At 43.2% G+C, this 17,624-nt stretch overlaps 1 protein-coding gene across 1 annotated transcript in view; it reads right to left on the bottom strand.

Annotated features, from left to right (window-relative positions):
• Positions 1 to 17,224, bottom strand: part of ARHGAP6 (Rho GTPase activating protein 6) — a 302,474-nt gene extending 285,250 nt beyond the window's left edge. Inside the window, exon 1 of the mRNA XM_048931252.1 lies at positions 16,957 to 17,224. The gene's annotated coding sequence lies outside the window, so the exon portion shown is untranslated. The remainder of the gene's footprint in view (positions 1 to 16,956) is intronic.
• Between the last annotated feature and the right edge of the window lie 400 nt (positions 17,225 to 17,624).

The raw sequence follows: 17,624 nt of genomic DNA, 5'->3' as shown, positions 1-17,624 counted from the left end.
ACATGTACAGAAATTTAACAAAAGTAATTGTTATTTTTCAACAATTCCCAGAATTTTAACATACTGATGAACCAGATAAAAGAAGAAAAACACAGAAGCCTTCTCTTACATTTGGCACTTGGCAACTGCAGTCCCATATGACAAGCCACTTTACAAGAACATAGAATTCGTGAACACTGTACTTAAACTTTTGATGATAAATTTGTTCGTATAACTGACTCTAAAGTCAGGTAGGAAGCAGCTATTTATTTCCCTGAATTTCTGTAGCACAATGTGCTGCACGTTGTTTTTTTGTTTTGTTTTGGGTTTCTTTTGCAACTCTAAACATAAGAATATTCCTCCTGGAACAGATTCACAATCACATGCCAAAATGAGAAGCACCTGCAAAAGTCATATGGAAACCAGTTACATGGTATTTTTCTCCTAGTAAACAGAAGAGCCTTGAGGATTTAAAAGATAGAACAAATCTAAATCTTCAGCTAAATGAGCTCCACTCTACAAAGTTCCACACTATGAAGTTCTTTTAGCTGAAGATTTAGATTAGTGGAGCTCCTCTGCATCCTTAGGTCCCATGGATTCTTATCCCTATCTAGTGATTCGCATCAAGCCTTCTTCCCATTCCTTTACCTCTCTACTTTTACCTGAAGGGAAAGCAGATATAGATAAAAGAAACAAGATTCACTTGGGGGGCTCCACAGCACACCCCTGTCCATAAATTGTATCAAGATGCACCATGCACATGTTGCAGTTCACCGGTCAATATTTGGAGAAGAGCAGATGGTGGCTAAAGTTCTTTTTCCATACACTAGAACAGCACTGGAAAGAAAGATCTGAAGCTCATTTACTAAACACAAGTTTAAAGAGGACTGTGGAGGAAAATATTATGAATGTTATGCTCTAGAGCTTCCTCAGATGTAAGGCCAATAATGGATCTTTATTTTTGTTATGTTTTCACACGTAGCATTCTGCCTGCCAAAGCCAAATGCGGGAAACATTTTGTCCTTCATTTGGAACACACACACTAATTATTCATGCACAAAACAACATGGGCATATATGAAAAAATATTCATGATTTTATATCAAGGTTCTTTCAAATCTTACCTTTTTACATGCATGTCTGTTTCAAATGTCAGCATCAAATTTATAGCAAAACATCCAAATGAGCGATGCCCTTCAATTCAAGGGACATTTCAAACTGTACATTCACACATATCAGGTTATATAGTGTCAAAATAAAGGCGCCAAACTAAATAAGATAAAAATCTTTGTGTGAATTTGCACTACCCTATATATTCTGTCATTCAGATATGCATAAAATTGGTGCTTTTAAAACCAGTTTTCTCTGTTTTTTATTCTTCTTTCAGTAGGAGAGGTTGACACTATAAGATTACTTTCATACATCAAGTCAAAGTAATTCACATCCTGTTGAATGCTCCTTCTAACATGGATCACATAACTTGTCAACTTCCAACATGGGAGCATCTAAGCAAAAAAATTCCATACCCCACACAAAAATAATTTTTCTTGCATTCATCTTTTAATTCCTCATGCGCAAACAGCATTATAGATATACAATAATCATACACACTTGGCATTTCTCTCATTCATTATGAGTAAGCATCAGATTAAGTTGTAAGGATGAACACACTTCCTAAATAAGTTCTTTAATCTCCCATAATATGAATGAACATTTCTGTGAGGATCTCCCTATGTCACTGAGCGTTCAGCCCTCTGAAGAACAAAAAACAATGAAGTGAAAGAAGTCTCATAATTCAGTAAGACTGGGCACACAGAAAGTCTTGAAAGGAGGCAAAGCATGTCTTACATGCAAGGTTACTAGGAGAACCACACAGGGACAAACTGGTGATAGGCAAGGAACTGTACACAGAAGTACAACATAGTGGTGATTGATGGGACAGCTTGGAAAAATACTCACACCAGAAAAATATTTCCAGAAAGATGTTTAAAGAAATATAGTAAATATGAAACAGTGTCAAGTAAAAACAAATCAGGTCCTTATCTCACTGCCACAGTTGACACTGTATTACAGCTTCCCAGCAGGTGCTCATGTTAGATTAGGCATAGTAAGATCTAATAAATACAGTACTCCCTACTATGGGAAGGCAAATTAACTGAAAAAATAAACGCCAATCACAGGCTGAAATAACTATAGTTAGAGTTGAGTGGAGACTTCAAAGTCCTGACAGACAGCATTGCACTATGTGCTTTTTTATTTAATGTTAGTTTTCATTTTATTGAAATAAACACATATATTAAAATTGAGCCATGTGTTGTGATTCCTACAGATGAAAAGTTATACTTCTTCGGTCCCAAAAAAGGAACCAGGGTACCTTCTATTATTTCAGTATAAAAGACAGTATTTCCTTCTTGGCCAACCCTAATTTTGAGGCTGACTTGTTTGTGGCCCTTTTCCCATTAGGAAGAACATAGTGTTTACACATCTGTTGAAACACTATACTCTTTGCAAAGAAATATTCAATTGATTCCATAAGATGTTGAGGCATGTCTTAAATAAGACTATCACTGATAAAGGAACCATGCCAATTAATACTGACACACTGCTTGATGAAGCTTCATGTTAGATGGTCATACCAATCTCTAGGTTTTGGGGTTTTTTTAAACAAAACAAACAAAACAAACAAACAGCAGAACTTGCTACAAATGTTTCTGATTTAGCTCTAAAGTTTAGCACAGCACCATAGTAAGGCACCATAAACATTTATTAATACTGCATGCAATCAGTTCTCTCCCACCATATCACAGAATTGTAGGGATTGGAAGGGACCCCTAAAGATCGTCAAGTCCAATCCCAATCAAGAAGATTTCAAGTCCTCTTCCCAGTTTCAGAAATCAATAGGATTTCTGCCTCTTAAGAACAGCCAATTGTATTACTTTCCAATTGAAATTCTTATTTTTTCAAGTAGAGGCTCAATTTAGATGAAATTTATGTTTTAGTTAATTCTAAGATTCACCTGGATAAACTGCCATTTAAGGTGAGGAAATCACTTTAAACCTTACAGGTTAAATATTCACTGCATATCATTCTTCCTATCCCATGTACAGGATCACACATCTGAGAAAGGGGAGTGTGTGGATTACAAAGAATTTGCTTTGATGGAAGGGCAGACAGACTGCAGGGCCACAAGCTGCCAGTTGTGCCATCAGGGCCACCAGCAGTACTGGAAAGATTTCTGTGTTCTTCCTCCCAACATAACAAGTTCCAAGCTGACACAGAAGGCATGATTGCACATGTCGCTTGGTCCCTTACCAAGTGCTTGTTCAGGTGAAGGTAAATCATTAGATCCCGCCTAGTAATGGCTAACTACCAGGGCAAGGCCTGCTGAAAAGCCACTGCTGCAACAAGGCTGAAAGGCTGAACCCTGAACGAGAAGTGGCTGTTCTGCTCTCAACAACTCACACAGACTCAACCAAAACACAGAAATAACCATTTGCCAGGGCAAAAGATACAAACCAATTCATCTTCTCAAGTGACAAGGTCACCAATAATTAAAGTCACCATCCTGAACTTGCATTCCCAAGGAAGATATTTGGCCTACTATGCTGAGAATAGGTATGAGGCTTCTAGTGTTTTCATCACATTTTTTCCCCTCTTTTTTTTCCATATGGAGAAGCGGCAGCTGCACAACCAATTTTTACTGGGAGGGAAAAAAAAAAGTCTACCTTCCATCAAAGCAAATTCTCAGAGAAAAAAACATTTGGAGTGGGAAGGACAACACAGTTGTGGAAGGCAGCAGGATCAGGATCAATAACAGTCTAATGCAAACCTTGGCGGTAACATCCAGCAACGTGCTTGGCAGAAACCATTAACCACTACACAAGGTGGAATCTTGACAGTCCATCTCCAAACAGGTACTGAACTGAGAACATAAAAACATCCATCCAAAAGAAAGCATCACACTCTTGGTTGCCCCTCTCCTCCTGAAAAGGTTACAGCCATGCTCTGGCTGGTGCCCCTGAGGCAGGAACAGGTCTGCAGGTGACTAAGATCTGCAGAGCACTGTGGTAGAAAACCATCTCACTCTTTTCACAGGGGAATTACAAAAAAAATGATTTAGGTTTACAGTTACCACAGGTGGCACAGCCTGGCTGGTAGAGTAAGAGGTCAGAAGTAGTTAAGCAGTACTATCAAATAGATAATAAACACAGGTGTGCCTGTTTGGGCAGCACCAGAGGAGGCTCAGCACAGCTGCTACACATAAATAGGTGGCAGCCACTGTGCCAAACCTCTCCTGCAGCTTTGTTAGAGCACAAGCTCCAAAACTCTGTGTTTTCAGACAGCGTTGCAGAGCTAGGTTTCAAGGCAAACATATGTAAACACCTGTTAGGTGAGCGTTAATAATTCACAGCAAAATGCCAGCTCTTCATTAAGGCATTCAATGCATAAAGAAAACATTGCAAAAGGTACTTGGAATAAGCTGAATAACTTTCAGTCAAAAGGAATTACTACACCTGTATATCCTTTCTCTGCTCTTAAAAAAAAAACAAAAACAAAAAACAGCATTGCTGCTGTCTAGAGTTTCGCCTTCTGTACTTAAAACCATACATATTGCTTTCTTCCTTCCTGACAAAGCCACCTCTCTCTGCCAGCTGAAAATACCACAGATGGCACATGTTACCTACAAGGGCAATATGTCCTCCTGTCTGCTGCCAGGAGTCAGGGACTTGCCTGGCACATCCTGGGGAGGACACTTCAGCTGTCCCAAGCCAAGGGCTGTGGGAGAGCCAGCTGCATTTCCAGCTGGGACACCATAGTCCACAGTGCATCCGGATGTACTCTCCAGCACACACGGAAAATCCTACATCTCTGCTGGCAGTGTGGGGCCTGTCTGCTGCCCCTACCAGGAGTTAGAAATAATATCTGCTTATATACAAATTTCCAACATGCTGTCTTTCAAATACAAAACCTAGCTAGAAGTCTCAGGCAGACTCCTATCTTCTTAATGGCTGTGGTATTCTTTTTTGTTGTCTTTCCAATGCAGTATTGCTGTATGTACACCCATCCAGAATGCTCTATGAATACTGCTTGGCTTCAACAATCTCTCCCTTTCCTGTATAGCTTTCCATTGAATCTCAGCCTGGTATTACATCAAACACATCCCTACCCCAACTAGTTCCATGCTTCCCATCTTTTTCAGTGACTACCTACATTCATTCCATGTTAAATCTGGATATGTTAAACCGGGTAAAATCCGTTACCCGGTTTTGTGTTCTGAAAGCATCATTCCTCCCCTCACATTTTGAAGAAATTCCCCTAACCATTTGCATAAGCAACCCTTTTTTTCCCCTTAAGACTCACAAATACTCACAAAAGGCAAAACATTCATTTTCTGAGGCCACTAAGTATCACCAAAAAAAGAAAAAGAAAAAAAAGTCTTTGTGCACTTCCTGGTATGACTGTATCTGTCTGTCTTGTCTCTTAATTGCTTATATGCAATTCCTGCATTCTGTAAGTATTTTCATGAAGTTAGATACTCATACCCCTCAACCTGCTGCAGTCAGAGAACAAAAACCAGATACTCTTATCCCTCAGCTTTACCTTCTTGTCTCTAATTTAGGTATAATCCCAGTTTAAAGCAGTTACCTAACAGCCAAATATAACATCAGCAGGCTGGGTTGTTTCCAGAAATAACTAACTGCATCCTCTCTCCCATCAGGGAAACACCCAGCAGCTCACCCAACCTTCTTTGTCCCACTGTCCTGCTTAGCAATGCTTTGTGGCACAGAGACCCAGCCCTCACACAGGCACGTCTGTGCTCCTGAGAGATTAAGCATCAAATCCACAGGCTTGCCTGCAGTGCTGATTTTTTGAGCTTTGCCTATTCCCAAAGCTCGGGCAGCTCCTAAGGAGCGAGAAATCACAGGCCTCCTGCTACTCTTCAGGGGAAAGAGAAAGCATAAGCTAGGCATACTGTAAATAAAGCATATATGCTTGCAGAGGTGGATGAATCCCCAGTTTCTAACAAGAGAGAAGAAGGAAAAAGACAAAAGTTTTATTAGTCTCTGCAGAAAGATCTGTAGCTGCTCCTTTTCTAAGCTGGGAAAATTCAGTTCTATCTCAGTGGTCATGAGAACAACCTCAACTCCCTTTGTTCAAATATTCCCTAAAAAGCCAGGAAGAACAAAAGCAAAGCCAGAAACAGAGTATTTCCAGAGTTGTCCTAATACAAAGCATGGGAAAAAATAATTCAAGTTCAGCGTGTTAGATCCTTCTCTACACATTGATGTTGTGCCAGTTGAACAAAGAAGGCATAAATCACCCATCCCTCCAGTTCTCTGCAGAAGGGAGGTGACCTTGCTTGGGAAACTATTCAGGAAGTGGTACTGGGGGCACCTCACACCGCCTGAATTGTTTGGTGTGGTCAGTGGTGCAGTGGCATACGCCACTGTACAGTTCCTGTGCTGGAATACAAAGCAACATTCCACTGAGTCACCACACAGAGAATTCAAACATGTCTGAGGAGCCTCAGCTGTGCCCACTACAGATTCTACCCACTCTGCTTTAGAGTACTCCATTCTCAGGAAGCCATCTCTTGTAGCAAGGAGATGTTTCCTGGCAGAAGAAAGAAAGAGATGGACAATAAAATGTTGACTTACTGTTGAGAGCTGTACACTGTGTGTTCCCCCATTCTCCCATCAGCTACACACGATGCAGCTCCCCTGGGCAACTACCGCTTACAGAACATGCAATCACATAGAGATGTGGCTCACAAATGTGTTCAAAACCAAGCTTCATTATGGCTTGTAAAGCAAATAAGGACACTCCACCACCACACAAAATAATCACTGCAAACAAAACAAGCCACAGCAACACAAGCCACTTATCCCACAACATATATGATGCTTTCAACCCAAGCACAGTGCATCAGTACAACAGCTCCCTTGGCTGCACATCCACCTAAGCTCAGCATCCACAAGATCTTCCAGCCATCCTAACCCGTCCTTCCCAAATCTTTTCTATCCTTCCCAGCACTGTTTTTCACTCTCTCTGCTTACAAAGGTAGGGCTATAAAATAAATTAGAATAATAGTCTCTGGACTTGGGTGAGAAGTCCCAATACATTCCCCACAAGTTGCTTGATCTGTGCCCTCAACAGGGCTCAGCTATCGCTTCTGCTGTACACCCTCAGTCCTGGAGGAAGATCTCTTGCTCCCCAGTACTTTATCACTGGCTCCAAGGAAAACACCAACCAGACTTCTTGCTTTTCTGCTGTATCTTCCCTAACTTTGGATTTTCTCTCAAGGGGGACCAACAAGAATGCCTCTCTGTAGCATCCTCTCTATCAGTCTTCCACACAAATCTTTTCTGCTCTCCTTGTGAGCATCACAACTAATTCATCCCTTCTGGCTTTGTTTTTATTTGCCCCAGATGCTGCCAACCATATTGCTCCTTTTCCCACTTCTTCCAGTCCATCTGTTAGAGTTCGATCTAGAATAAGAGGAGCTTCTGTTTTTCTACAAATGTTTTGGTCCTGTTTTAACTGAAACACCCAGACACTAGCACAGCAATATGGTTATTAAGTGACCCAAAAGACTGCATTTCATGAAAGCAGTAAGGAATCCAAGAATATATAACTCTCTGTAGCACCCTAATTCTTTTCAGTTGCAATTCAAGTGATATCTTAAGACTGCTATCTTCAGCCCTAGAAAAGGCATACAGCTAAATGTCACATTGAATGCCAGAAAGTAGGAAGGAAGAAATAGTATAGGAAAAAGTAAGGATAAAAAGTACCTAGAGTGAAAACAATCTCAACCACTTTGGAGCTCAAGGTTGACTTTCCACAGTGATTCAGAAGCTCCTGATGCTCTCACTTATACAGACAACAGTGAGACCCACTCAGAGCATGCAAAGCAGCACAGCAACCCACTGGGACAAACATGGCAGCACTGAACACCCACCTCCCATCCCAGAGGGTCAAGCTGCATGGCAGGCACAGTGGTGATGCACAGAGCAGCTACACTGCACACCTGGGACCAGCGAAATACATGACAGGACAGAGAGGTGCAGGCTGGCAGCAGACTGAGTTCTGCATTTCCCAGCTATAGTAGCACATCCATAGTAAACCTGTTTGCTAGCCTGAATGTTATCATACTTAGCTATGCACTTCTTATGCTGTTTCATTCTCCTCCTCATCTTTATTTCCTTCTATTTCAGCCATGCAGACATCACACACAGTCCCCATTTTTCTCCTTCAACTTTCTTACCCATTCTAGGAAAAAAAAAGCATGCATAAAAACCAGAAAAAGTTACAACTCTAAGCCATCAGGGCTTTATGCTACTGTAGCCAGGATCCTTCTCTCAACCCACTTTCATACTTGGTGTCAGAAGCCTCACAAAGCCTCTGCCAGCTCAACCCAGGCTTACCAAAATCATTTTCCAAGAAGAAGATGAGAAGATTCAGGAGAACAGGCGTAGACCAACATTTTTCAGAAGTTTGGAAAATCCCACCTCTGCATTGGAAACAGCAGCAAATTGTCCCCCGTGGTCCTTTTAATAGCACCATGAAAGCATTTAGTTGAGCAAACCAATTTGGTACCAGCCTTTTCCAGGCTGTGCAGCCCCAACTGCCTACTCCAGTTTAGTTTAGCTTTGGCTGATCCCAGTTACATAACTGTGACCATAAGCTCCTTGGCCGTTGGGTCAGGATCAGGTTCAGATGCTGAAGACAATATAGGCATAAGCCTCCTCCTGCCACACTGATTTTCCTTTGAATCCATTGAAATCCCCAGCTCAAAGCTAAGCAGGATATTTACTTCCCCTTCTTTAGTTTTTTTTTCCTTCTTCTACTGATTCTCTCCCCAGAGTTTTTTATTTTTATAATGTGTTCAGGATAATGACAAAATGAAAGTTAGCAAAGTTAAATTGGCATGGATGATACCATACCATAATTTTACTAAATGCATTTAACTGAAATGTTTTAGGTAGCACATCATCTGGCCTGTCATGAGCATGCTAAGCTAACGCAAAGTAGGGTAGAAAAAAAAAGGTGCATTGCCAGAATTCAGTATTTTAAAATCCAAAATAACTCACAAAAGCAGACAGATCAATCTTGGAACAAGTGTCACATTGGAAAAAGTGTCACATTATCCTGCCATTACACACTTCGAAAGCTGTGGGCTCCTTAATGTGCAAGCAAGCTTGATTAAATAGGCTGGTAGCAAACTAACCCAGGAACTCACCACTAAAGCTTCACTACCTGTTGCAATTGTAGCAAGTTCCTGCTGAAGTTCCACTGTGGTTCTACCAAGATATATCTGCAAAACACCTGCACTTGAGAAGGCTTTTTTTCCATATTTTTTTCCTTGTGCACAAAGCACTCTATCTCAGTGGCCCTACATTTGTCCTCCTATGTTAGCACCTCTGTCATACAATGCAGCCCTCACCCAGCCCTCCAGACGCAGGTTCACCAGGCCAATTCACTGCTCTCAGCCAGATAGTCATTTTTTTTGCTCCCTCAGCCCAATCTGAAGGGCTCTCGCTCACCTCATCACATACATACCCTCCACCATTCACTAACTTATCTAGCTGGTCTTCCTCTGATCCATTCTTATGCAGTTCACAACAACTGAGAAATGCATGCTTATCTGTCATATTCACACTGTCTCTGTCGAGGCCAGGTTTATGAAGCAAAAAGTCTTTATCAGAGCCCTGAGACTGCAAGTGGAGAAAGGAAGGAAGAAGTCTACATTGTGTAGGGTGTACCACAAATTTTTCAAATATGCAATGTATTATTACTCACTACTCTATTTGAAGTTTTTTTAAAACTCTCAACACAGGTTGACTGCTAACTACATCCCATTCCCTTCATGAATACAGAAGTAAGGCACATTATTTCTAAAGGGAAAAACAAAACAAAAAAAAAACAAAAAACCAAGGCTTCTAATTGTGTTTACTTAAGTAATTTGTTGCCTAATTCTCTCAGCTGGCTATGGTTTGGTACCTGCTCTCTGGAGCAGTCCACTTTGCACTGTAGTTTGCAAAGAAGCTCTCCCCCTGTGAAGATACAAGCCATACTCCCATGTGTGCTGCTACAAGAGCTGTCATTAGACACATGAGCACGTGCTTGAGGAACAGTAGTGGAGCAGTGAGCAAAAGGAACACCATATTTTGTCACCAGGAATGTTATGAAATAGCTACAAGAAAACTCAAGCATATTGTTCACATTTTGGATGTAGTAGATAGGGTCTAATTTTGGACCATGAAAATGCCAATCTCACTATTCTGCCAATCTATGCCAATCTCTGTTTTCCCCTTCCCTGCCCCTTTCAACTAACAGCCCTCTACCCCATCATCCACACTAAATTAACAGCCAGCCACAGCTGACTTCCAAACAGGATGCTACAAAGATCTGGCCTTCCTATACACATATATACTTACAAAAGAAACTGTAGTAATGAGATTGAGATCAAATTATTGTTCAGCATCCTTTTAAAATAAAGAGCAGGAAAAAGAGAAGTGGGGGGAGAGGGGGTTCTTTGTAATCTAAAAAAGAGCAAATACAATATGTATGATGAGCACAACAAAATTTGAGAAGTTACAGCATTCTTTAGCATCCAGTTCTCCCTTTTCATGCAAGTGTCGGCTTCTTCTTGAGCTTATTGTCACTGCACATTAAAAAAGCTGTATCACTGCTAAGAGAAGATGATGAGACCTCTTGGACAACTTGCCCAGAGACTCTATTGCGCCTAGATTCTTATAGGAATACAATTCTGAAAGGTTTATTCAATAAATTAAAAGTAATACGTCCTACGGGAAGCAAAAGCCATAACAGAATGAAGTACATTTCCTGTAGGAGGAATATTTTTAGATTTCTAGAGAGAGGCAAATGAAAGCTGAACAAAGTACTGCCAACTGGTTTCTCACCAAATTACTCTCAGTAGGGTGCAACTCAACTAAAATTACCCTTTAGAGAAAAAAAAGAAAAAAAAAAAAGGAGAAGACTGTGCTCAAAAATGATATTGCCATAATGCAGCAGTGGAAGAAAAGCAAAAAAAAAACAACCTTGAAAATAGCAAGGGAAAGGTTATTAGTCTTCTTATAAAGTCAATTATAGATGATCAGTGGAGGTAGAGTCATATCATTGAAAATCAAATTCAGGGAGCCAGTCCTTTAGACAAGAATGATACTGTGCAGAAGTAGTCTTCATCACACCATACAAAATGAGTGTGTGCATTTGCAGCATGCCTTCCCAATTTATTCAACACAGTCTGAATCTTTCACTTGTTAGCAAAGTCTGTGTTATACTCTGCACTTTGCTGAAAACCATTTTGCCCATTTATGAGACAAAACATTTGTGAAAACATAAAGACTCATTAACATTTGGCCAATCCAAATAATACCTGGAGCTACACTAAAGCAGGTTTTAATACAGATTTCGGGTAATGAAAACAAACAAAAAAGATACGTTATCTTCCCTTTTATTGTTTGGCATGAACGTTAATCTGAAAATATATGTAACAAGGACAATGAGAAATGGATAAAAGGTACAGCCAATCTGAGCAGGTCAGGGTGCATGGAACAAGAAATCATGAATGAGCGGGAAAAAAGGAGGCAAGCAAAATCTATCCAAGTCCCATCAGGTGCTCAGTGCTCACAGCATAATGAGAGGTTCTACACAGGACTGAGCACTCTTGCACATCCTTGCTAAGAACAATGCTCATAAATCTCACATTGACCTTAAACTGTCAAAAAGTCCTCATGGAGGAATACCATAAAGCTTTGCTTTGAGAAAATACAGAGAGAGTAGCAGCAACTGAGGAGATCCAGAAAATCTAGTTCTGGTCTCACGCCTTGGAAAGTTCATGCAAGCCATTCCCATTGCCAGAACTGTGAAAATGATGACCCAGGGATGACAGCCTTAGAGTGGATAACTGGTGTTTCTATTTATGGGCCAGTGACACAGACCTGGCATACATAGCTCCAAAAGCAAGAACAGGTAGTACTCAACACTTGATTCCAGCATGATGATGTGGTGAGCGCCAAGAACTAGAAGCTCCGTGCCAATAGCCAGAGTGGAACAGGTACAGAACCTTAAACAGGCAGTCTGTAAATACCTTGGAAAAACTGAAACTTGGCCAAGAAGCCTGGGTATACATCTCCGTAGATATATAATATTCCTGAAGAATAAGAATAAATAAAAATAATTGAAACTATTTGTAACAGGCGCTGCTTAAAAACACGTGCAAAACAATAAAGAGGAAATTTTAAAGAGAAATGAACTGAATGAAACTCCTATGACTGAGTGATAGATAAATATACTCTTTGCTCCCTACCTGATATTCTGTTTCAACTAGCAGTATGCATACAAAGTAAGGCACACACATAAGTACTCTGTTAGACTTAAGTGAGAGTAAGAGAGCAAGACTTTGCAAAATTGGATGATGAATATCAGGATCAACTTCTGATGAGGTCTGAATCTTGCCCTTATCTCTCTGTTGCTCCCTTCTGATTTTCCAAAGGTAGATGGAATATTTGGCCTCGTCTTCCACCACCCAATTACAAAGTTCGCTCAAACTCCTGAGGAATCCAGGATGTTCAACATATACAGTTTAGAACAGCTTAATTCCAGTGATCCTCACGTTCCCAAACACTCTCATGCTCTCATCACAAAGCCAGAAAATTAAATAGGTGCACCTTCATATTTAATATGGCAGTATTGTTATTACAGTTTTAATTTTCACTACCTTTTCACATTAACACATCCACTCTGCAGCTCTGATACTGATACGATCTAGTTTCTGCCACACCAGAACAAGTATTCAGCCCTGCTTGCTCGGGGCTGGTTTTCATCACCATACTCACATCTGGAAGGACAAAGCCAGATGCTTGATGCTGCTGTGCTTAAACCACCACCATGGCACAGAAGAGTGAAGGGTGACCCCTGCAAAGCTCTCCACCTGCAGCTGCCTCAGCTGCAGCGCTCATCATACAGGACAGCCTGCACAGCTCCATATGCATCAGCTCCGTCATGAAGTCAAGACAGCGGTCTGGGTTGTTGGTATTTTAGAAGCTGCTCAAGATTACTTTTCAGACTAATTTCTATTATTTCCACAAGTTCCTTTCCCATTACTCAAGCAACGCACACGTGGTGACAGTTCTGTCTGTCCTAGCTGTCAGTTCCCACATTCTCACCAAATGTCCTCAGACGTAATTTAGTTGGGAATGGAAAGAGTACATTTGCCAACTCAGAAATGTTGAATATATTTAGTTACTTCTCATGGCATTCCTCTTCATACAAGACCCACAATACGTCCGCCTGCCAAATTTGGCAGCTGTAAAACTCCGACAACACTGAGCAGGATGGACTTAGGCTGGATTTAATCTGTTGCATCTAGTGGTTTAGGGTGCCTTACGGAAGAAAGCAAAGCAAACAGTTCAGTGGTCAATATCAGCAGATGAAGTCTTTTACTTTAAAAAAACAAAAACCCTCCAACTCACTAAATAGCCTGTCCTCAAAGGGAAAAATGCAGGTTACCAATTTTGGGGGTGGAGAATTGTCCAGTGTTTCACATGTTTGATGGAAGACCAATAAAACAAGGTGTCAAAATCCCTTTAAATGTACCAGATTCCCATTTTGCCCCCTGGACAGTTAATGAGGGCTCTACACAGGGATTAGTTCAAACCCCTCTTCCATCTCTACAGAAAAATGTCTGGATTAGGTCTGAAGGTGCTTAAGACTAAGTACATGGAATTGACACTGAGCTCTCCTTTAACCAACTACATATCGCCTCAGAGACTATAATGGCAAACAGATCAGCTAGTGCTGATAACGATTTAATTCATTCCATGTGATTCCTCTCCAAGGACAAATATTCCAGCTGATGGGGAAGCAATTCCAGAGCGTCTCACCATAGCAAGCCACACAACACACACAGGGAAAAGCAGAAACAATGAAGTGAAAAACACAAGGCTAATGGTACGCTAAAGATATAGCCTGGCTAGACTATGGCAACTGAACACCAATAAATATGAGTTGTCACAAAAGAATAAAGGCTGAGGAGGCTTTCCTTTAAAATAATTCTATAAATACTGTTAAACTAATGAACAGCAGACTGCCTTCCTTCTCTCTTGGCTGTAGACAGCCTACACATTTCAGAACAGATACCAAACGTTGCTCATGAGTCAAAGGAAAGACCCTCTTTCCTTCAAGTGGACCATGAACAGGTTCTGCTCCTGCAAAGATGACTGCGATCAGCCCTTTCTCTCTGCAAAACAACTTGTCCCACTAAATTCAAAGAAAAATATCCATCTGAAGCACACAGAGATATGTATGTGTGAAAATGCAGCCTCTCAATTCATCAGCTTGAGTAGCAAGCTCAAGACTGTTTCAAGAATTTTGATTTGCACTTTTTCTGTGGAGTTTTTCATGTATGTCCTTCCACCAGCATAGTTTTGAAGCAAATGCTGGATGTGAAATTGGAAAGAAGCAGGGGAAAAGAGCTGAGTGAGCTACTTGCGGTGACATGGAAAACAATGATGCTCAGGGGGAAATTTTGGCAAGAGAGGAGATATGCAAAGAGGGAGCCTGAGCTGGCCTTCCCAATGGATTTAAACTTTCATTCTGAAAATAATGAGTGGATTTAAGGGAGCTGACCTCCCAAAGCGTCTATTAGCTGAAACTGGTTATAAGTGACCTATGCTCTACTACCACGCTTTAAATTACCACTCCATAAGACCCAACCAGAAGTTACGTAGTAACTCAAACTTGTGCTGTTAAGCTAACTTTGCAGGTAGGTAGCTTTGACCCATGCCATCAGCTGGGAGACACAGGGGCTCACCTGGTCAGCAAGACGTTGCTGAGTTACATTCATATCATTAGCTATCATTTTCCTTTCCTGTCCTCAGGACAGAAAAATAGGCAGAAGGTTGAATGAGCCTCCACACGGAGCTACTGCTGCTGAGCTCCGCTGGGCTTCTCACACAGGGAGAGCTGTGAAACACTGCATCCTTCACTTGTACAATGCTGCATGCACGGCTGAGCATCCATATGTGATCATGTGTTTGCAGAAGCAAAGCCATAAGGTAACTGCCCATATTTTTATCACGTTTTTCCATGATATCTAGTATGCTTAAACAGTCACTTAACCTTATAAAACATTTAATGAATGAAAACATAATAACTGTAACAGATTTAATTTTGTAAGCAAAAGAAGATATTTTCCTCAAGGAAAATGTCTTAAAAGTACAGCTGAAATCTGATGGGAATTGAGGATAAATGCTCTTCTCCTGATAAAAATCCCCTGCAGCTTTACCCTACAATTTACTGAAAGCACTGGTAACTGTAATCTCCATGTTCAAGAGAACTAGGAACAGGAGGCATCGTTTTGCCATAGCAAGGGTGAGGCCCCACAAATAGAGAACTGTTTAGCTCCTAAAAGCTGCACATCTCCTTTTCAGTGAAGTCTGCAGAGGAGTAATCAGCTAAATCCTTTAAGAACAATGCTATTTTATGGCAACACCAGAATGAATGCCCAGCATCAGGATGCATGCTTACAATGAGAAGGGAGAGAGCAATCAGAAATATTTTGGTGAAATTTCTCTTTAACATACAGATTGAAGTCATTTTTACCTGTTATCACCGAGAGTTACAGCTTAGTTAATATTTGAGTAACAAATCGAAACCTAAGCCCAACAGGTCCTGAGAGGACGCTCCTGTGATGGGGACAGCAGTAACATTGAGTGACAATGCTGCTTCACTGAAGGCCCACAGACAGGTCACAAACATCGGCACTCACCACTCCTTGCAGCACTCAGCTCAAAGCCGCTCTCCTGCAGTGGAATTCTGTGCATTTTTCTTCTAACTTAGAGCTGATCAATTTTTTACACCGCACTTACACAGAGCTATCAATTACTGCAAACACCTTGCTTTGGTTGTATAAAGGATACTTTCAAAATATAACATCACACTCTATTAGTGTAAACCTCCACTTGTTACGGGATGAAGGATACTCAGCTGGGTTCAAGGAAACACCTTCCCAAGCAGCTACAGATGCAGCTACAAATCATGCTGTGATTAAACACAATCACTCTGGGATCTCTAAGGTTGGAAAAGATCATTAAGGTCATCTCGTCCAGCCATCATCCCATCACACCATGCCCACAAACCACATCCCTCAGTGCCACACCCACACAGTTCCTGAACACCTCCACGGATGGTGACACCACCACCTCCCTGGGCAGCCTGTGCCACTGCCTCACTGCTCTTTCTGTGAAGAAATGTTTCCTGATATCCAACCTGAAGCTACTCTGGCACAACTTGAGTCCATTCCCTCTCATCCTATTGCTGTTACTTGAGAAAAGAGACCCGGGTACAACCTCCTTTCAGGTTGGCATGTGACATCTTTGCGTAGAAGCAGGAAGAGAGAACTGCTCGCACCCAGAGACCTGAGACTGTGTTCAAACATTTGGATTCAGGAAATTCCACACAGTAAAGTTCATGCTGTTGATGCTTCTTGATGACCCTTGCCCAGCCCTATGGGGTACCTGGGCACCTCAGCCTTGCAAGCAACTCACGCCATCGCCCACTGCTAACCACGCAAAGCAAAGCTATCGAGAAGCAGTGCTGTGTTCCTTGAATGTATCTGTGCCTATGTGCCGTGTCGGCAGCCCACTGCTGAAATCACCCAAGTGAAAGGAGTCGATATTTGCATCGCTCAGCTGGGTTTGTCTCGGAATATGATCGCTCCTCGCGCGGTTCTTGACACACGCGAGGCATCAAATAAAGCAGGGCTTTCAAAGGAACTCCTCTATCTTTCCGAGAGGTGCGAAGCCACGACGGGATCACACGAAGCTTACGGAGAGCGCTCCAAACGCACCGCTCGCCGCTGCAACCCCGACGGCGCCGCGGACTCGCGCGGGGCGGACGCGTGTGGGGCGGCCCCGCGGGGCGGGCGGGGGTCGCGGCGGGGCGGGCCTACCTCGGACTTGCGCACGAAGTAGGCGGCGGGGCGCGAGCCGGGTGGCGAGGGCTGTCCCTTGCGTTGCTGCAGCCAGCGGCGGGGCGACGAGAAGATGCTGTTGGCGGCGGCGGGGCCGCTGAGCGCCGAGGCCGAGGGAGCGCGCGGCAGGAAGGGCGGTTCGCGGCCGGGGCTGCGCTTGCCGCGGGGGCTGCCGCCGTCGAAAAGCGCGATGCCCGGCGGCGAGCGTTCCAGGGGGGAGCTGGGCGTGGAGGCGGAGGAGCCCCGGGGGGCGCGGGGCTCCCACGGGGGGCTGCCGGCGGCCCTCGCCCGGGGCACCCGGCCCGCGCCCTCGCCCTCCTCCCGGCCGCCGCCGATGATGGCGGGGTCGAGGCTGCGCGTCTGGCGGAGCCTCCGCTTCGAGAGGCTCTTGGCGGCGGCGGGGGCGGCCGCGGCCGGGGAGGAGCAGGAGAAGACGCTGCTCAGCAGGCTCTGCGCCGACATCGCGGCGGCCGCTGCCCCGGACGCGGCGGGGACGGGCGGGGGTCCCGGGAGCCCCGGGTCCGCGCTCAGCCCCCGGCGGCGCGGTCCGACGGCGGCGGCGGCGGGCTCATGGCGGCGGCGTCCGCGCCGGGGCTGCTCCGGGGCTGCCGCCGCAGCCGCGGTCCCTTTGCTGGGAGAGGAGGGAG

Source organism: Lagopus muta, chromosome 1 (assembly GCF_023343835.1).
Source record: "Lagopus muta isolate bLagMut1 chromosome 1, bLagMut1 primary, whole genome shotgun sequence".
Lineage (NCBI taxonomy): Eukaryota > Metazoa > Chordata > Aves > Galliformes > Phasianidae > Lagopus > Lagopus muta.
This window is presented reverse-complemented; position numbering and strand designations above follow the sequence as displayed.